This window comes from Rhipicephalus microplus, chromosome X (assembly GCF_043290135.1).
Source record: "Rhipicephalus microplus isolate Deutch F79 chromosome X, USDA_Rmic, whole genome shotgun sequence".
Classification (NCBI taxonomy): domain Eukaryota; kingdom Metazoa; phylum Arthropoda; class Arachnida; order Ixodida; family Ixodidae; genus Rhipicephalus; species Rhipicephalus microplus.
The window spans coordinates 126641809-126647907 of NC_134710.1; positions in this window are offsets into that span (position 1 = coordinate 126641809).

Here is a 6099-nt window from a genome sequence, read left to right on the forward strand (position 1 = left end):
TATATATATATATATATATATATATATATATATATATAATTTTTCGTAGATTTTCTTCGCCTTTATGTTGCTTATTCTAGTGCTGTGTGCTCAGATTTGGGTACACGTTAGAGAACCCCAGCTGATTAAAATTGCCAGTTTTATATATATATATATATATATATATATATATATATATATATATATATATATATATATATATATATATATATATATATATATATATATATATATATATATATATATATATATATATATATTGATTCGCTTCACCTGTTTGACCCTTTACTAGAAGAGCACAACAAGAACTGCACAGAATGCAGTTCTGTGCAGTTCCTAATTCACATGATGACATGGGTGCACATGTCATCATGTGAAATTAGGAAAAATATACATAGTAACGATAATTTTTTACAAGAAATAAAATAATAAACTCTGTGCAAGCAATGTTTCACGCAGCAGAGACACATGCAACGCCCGAGTAGTGTTGATCGACAAGAAAACTGACACGCGCCGAGCAGCGGTCTTGTGATAGTCACACTCGTTGTTGCTTCTAAAATTTTCGCGCGCGTTTTTCGAAAGCGTGAACGGAAAGAGGACCAAGGCACCATAGACTTGGTGAGTCCCCTTGCCTGAACTTTCTTTTCCAAAAAAAGTGCAGTGTCTTGCAGAGAGCTTCCAATATCATGAGGGAAGAAAACCAGCCAAGAAAACATTTCTAGCCAGAGAGGTTGGAACTTCAGTTAGCGCTTACTGAGGGAAAGCTGTATTTTAGCATACAGATTCTATGGCGCCATTAGCAAGCTTCATCTGGTCGCGTCATCCTGCAACTTTTGGCGTCTTGATCCGATAAACACGTAAAGACCAATGTCTTTGTCAGGAATCGCGGTTTCCGTGCATGCATCATGCTCCAATTTCAATTCAGGAGATTTCAGGAGTTCTTTCGGCACATGAGTCGTATTCCGGGAGTGCAGAACTGCAGCTGGGAACCATTTTTCCTGCTTCTGTAGCTTTCTCGCCAGTTTTCGAGTGTGCACTGCGGCAAGCATCACCTTTCGAAAAATAATAATCGAACGTTACCTTACGGCGTTTCGGACCGGTCATCAAGTCTCATAGAATTAAGGGCGCTGATTGACACAGAGCCCGAATTACCCACCAGTACGTGTAGGCAGCGTATTTCAAGGAGGCGACTTCGCATTGCTACGAAGCAACACGCTCAACAAAGTTCGGGCAGTGACAGAGAATGCGAGAAACAGGAAACTTCAGCGACGATACACGTCGGTTGGTAAAGTTCGCCTTAAACGATCGTGCTCGTTTCTCTCCTGGCAGAAACATTCGCGGGCATACATTTCTTCCGCTTCCCTTCGGATGCAAAAAAGGTCGCGCTCGCCCAGTATTTTACTCTGCATATCTTACTCTGAACGCGAAACGTCTCGGGTTTGTGATTGCGTCCCTATACAGAAGGCTCGTAGGTTCTGTTGCGCTGTGATGCCATATCACAAACGTGAATGAACTCAAAGGAGTTCATGCCAGCAGTGAAGTTTTAGTGACTCGCATCAGAATGCGTGAAACAGACAACCAACATGCATGAACGGTGCACTGTAGAGCGTAAGTAAACTCGTGTTGCATGCGCTGGCAGTTCTGGCTGGAGTTCACGCGTTCCCAAAAATTGATTATGATGCACTATGCTTTGGAGAAGTCCGGAGTTTCTTCCTTCATCACTAGTAAACCGATTAATCGAGATTTTGTGTGGTATGAGGATGTTTCTGTTCTCGCCGGCGTAAGCGCAGCAAACATGAAGGCACGCACTAGTTAGAACAGTGTATACATGGCATATCTACGCCGTGTGGCGACGAAATCTAAAAAAAAAAAACGAGGAAATTATGCGTTTTGGCGCGTATTTAGGTTTTCTAGCGCATATACGCGGCGAACAAGCTGTTTTTATGTGTGTAGGTATAGTATGGTCCGAAGTGGATTTTCTATTGAGACCAAGCGAACATATCTTCACAATGTTTACCTTGCCGTCGCATATTGCACGATAAAACCTCTATACGATTAGAGTACTTCTATAGCTATCGTAAGACACAGTGAAACTGTAATGTCGACCAAGGTTGCGAGGTGAGTCTGCCCCAAAAAAAGACGCGTGTGAAATCGTGTTGCCAACGTGCAGCATAACTTACAATAAAATACTTTTTGCGTATCGCAATCATGCTCAGATGCTCGCAGTAAAGTAAAAAAAAATGTTGACTAAAAGCTATCACTGCGTTCGGGCTGTTTGACATATAGAGTTTAACATAAATATTCCTGTGGGCATGCAGTCACAAACATCGACAGTAAGAAATTATTTACTCAGCAAAGTAAGCAAAACCAAAATGCTAATATGAATCTACAAAAACATGCTACGTATACCTCTCATTCCTCGTTGTAAGCGGAGCCGTCCTTAACTTGCGAAACGCACTTCGCCCCAACAAGGACTACGCCATCAACGCTTAACAGAGATGAACGTTGTCTGCTCAGAGCGAACGGGTCACTGAAATGGTGCATTTGCGAAGACTATAGCCCTTTCAATGGTGCGACCAAAGGCAGTTGCTTCAAATGGTGACTGTACCTGTGGTTTACTGGTTTTTACTGTGGTTACTTTACATTTACTTACTCTCCTCTCAAGCATACACATTAAGAGAGGGGGGGGGGTGTCCTGACTTTTATATCATCATCATCATCATCAGCCTGACTACGTCCACTGCAGGACAAGGCCTCTCCCATGTTCCGCCAGTTAACCCGGTCCTGTGCTTGCTGCTGCCAATTTATACCCGCAAACGTCTTAATCTCATCTGCCCACCTAACCTTCTGTCTCCCCCTAACCCGCTTCCCTTCTCTGGGAATCCAGTTAGTTACCCTATATGACCAGCGGTTATCCTGTCTACGCGCTACATGCCCGGCCCATGTCCATTTCCTCTTCTTTATTTCAACTATGATATCCTTAACCCCCGTTTGTCCCCTAATCCACTCTGCTCTCTTCTTGTCTCTTAAGGTTACACCCACCATTTTTCTTTCCATTGCTCGCTGCGTCGTTCTCAATTTAAGCTGAACCCTCTTTGTAAGTCTCCAGGTTTCTGCTCCGTAGCTAAGTACCGGCAAGATACAGCTGTTATATACCTTCCTCTTGAGGGATAGGGGCAATCTACCTGTCATAATTTGAGAGGGCTTGCCGAATGTGCTCCACCCCATTCTTATTCTTCTAGTTACTTCAATCTCGTGGTTAGGCTCAGCGGTTATTACCTGCCCTAAGTAGACATAGTCTTTTACAACTTCAAGTGCACTATTACCTATCTCGAAGAGCTGCTCCTTTCCGAGGTTGTTGTACATTACTTTCGTTTTCTGCAGATTAATTTTAAGACCCACCTTTCTGCTCTCTTTGTCTAACTCCGTAATCATGAGTTGCAATTCGTCCCCCGAATTACTCAGCAACGCAATGTCATCGGCGAAGCGCAGGTTACTAAGGTATTCTCCATTAACTCTTATCCCTAACTGTTCCCATTCTAGGCTTCTGAAAACCTCCTGTAAGCATGCGGTAAATAGCATTGGGGAGATTGTGTCCCCCTGCCTTACACCCTTCTTGATTGGTATTCTGTTGCTTTCTTTATGAAGCACTATGGTAGCAGTTGATCCCCTGTAGATTTCTTCCAGAATGTTTATATATACTTCATCTGCGCCCTGATTCCGCAGTGTCTGCATGACGGCTGATATTTCTACTGAATAAAACACCTTCTCGTAATCTATGAAGGCTATGTATAGTGGTTGGTTATACTCTGAGCATTTCTCTATTACCTGCTTGATAGTATGAATGTGGTCAATTGTTGAGTAGCCTGTTCGAAATCCTGCTTGTTCCTTTGGTTGATTGAATTCTAAGGTTTTCTTTACTCTGTTAGCAATAAGCTTTGTAAATAGCTTGTATACTACAGAGAGCAAGCTGATCGGCCTGTAATTCTTCAAGTCCTTGTCATCTCCTTTCTTATGTATTAAGGTGATGTTAGCGTTCTTCCAAGACTCTGGTACCCTTCCCGTCAGGAAACACATCGTAAACAGGGTTGCTAGTTTTTCTAACACAATCTGTCCTCCATCTTTCAGCAGATCTGATGTTACCTGATCCTCACCAGCAGCTTTGCCTCTTTGCATGCTCTCCAAAGCTTTTCTGACTTCTATTATTACTGGTGGGGTGTCATCTGGGTTACTGCTAGTTCTTATAGTATTAAGGTCGTGGTTGTCTCGGCTACTGTACAGATCTCTGTAAAATTCCTCTGATATTTTAACTATCCTATCCATATTGGTAGTTATTTTGCCTTCTTTGTCCCTTAGTGCATACATCCGACTTTTGCCTATTTCAAGTTTCCTCTTCACTGCTTTGACGCTTCTTCCGTTTTTCAGAGCGTGTTCAATTCTCTCCATGTTATACCTTCTTACATCGCATACTTTACGTTTATTAATCAACTTCGACAGCTCTGCCAGTTCTATTTTGTCTGTTGTACTTGACGCTTTCATGATTTGAGGCTTCTTAATTAGGTTCTTCGTTTCCTGGGAAAGCTTGCCAGTGTCCTGTCTAACTACCCTGCCTCCAACTTCTACTGCACACTCCGTAATGATACTCGTCAGATTATCATTCATTGTATCTACGCTAAGGTTGGTTTCCTCACTAAGAGCCGAGTACCTGTTCTGCAGCGACACTCTGAATTCCTGTACTTTCCTTCTCAGTGATAGCTCATTGATTGGCTTCTTGCGTATCAGTTTCTGTCGTTCCTTCTTCAAGTCTAGGCGAATTCGAGACCGTACCATTCTATGGTCACTGCATCGTACCTTGCCAACCACTTCCACATCCTGCACGATTCCCGGGTGTGCAGTCATGATAAAGTCTATTTCGTTCTTATTTTCGCCATTAGGGCTCCTCCATGTCCACTTGCGGTTTTCTCGTTTTCGGCAGAAGGTATTCAAAATCAGCAAGTTATTGCGTTCTGCGAATGCTACTAGTAGCTCTCCTCTGGCGTTTCTAGTGCCGATGCCATAATCTCCTACTGCCTGGTCTCCAGCCTGCTTCTTCCCTACCTTTGCATTAAAGTCGCCCATCACTATAGTATACAGTGTTTTTGCCTTACTCATTGCCGATTCCACGTCTTCATAGAAGCTTTCAACTGAAGCGTCATCATGGCTGGATGTAGGCGCGTAAGCCTGTACTACCTTCATCTTGTATCTTTTATTCAGTTTAATTACAATACCTACCACCCTTTCAACATAGTATTCCTCTATGTTGCCAGCTATGTTTCTGTGAATTAGGAACCCCATTCCCAGTTCTCTTCTGTCTGCCAAGCCCCGATAGCAAAGGACGTGCCCATTCTGTAGCACTGTATAGGCCTCATCTGTCCTCCTGACCTCACTGAGCCCTATTATATCCCATTAAACACCCTCTAGCTCCTCGAATAGTACAGCTAGACTTCCCTCACTAGATAAGGTTCTAGCGTTAAACGTTGCCAAGTTCAGGTTCCAATGGCGGCCTGTCCGTATCCAGAGATTCTTAGCACCCTCTGCTGCGTTGCAGATCTGACCGCCGCCATGGTCAGTTGCTTCGCAGCTGCTGGGGACTGAGGGCCGTGAGTTATTTGACGTATGCATGTGGGAGGTAGTGGCCAGATACTGCACCAGGGTGGCCAATCCTTCTCTGGTGAAGGAGTGCGTTCCCGGCGGTGGTTACCGGTGAGGCCGCACCCCAGGCCTCTTAATGCAGTTCCATCAACACGCGGATTTTTTTTTTTAATCCGGTTGGGAACTGCGCGGCACCGGGATTTGAACCACGGACCTCTTGCATGCGAGGCGGATGCTCTAACCACTACGCCATCGCCGCTCCTTTTATATACATGCACACAATCTGCTCAAACTATGGCCGGTAGTCACGTCACAGAGGAAGGCTAATGCATGTCCCCCCCCCCCCCTCCCTGCCAGTCGGGTTGGTGTGACCGCCCCCCCCCCCTCCCCGGAAAAAATTTCTGGCTACGCCCCTGCTAGTACAGCTCTACAAAACCTAATTTGCATATGCATACTTACATCTAAACT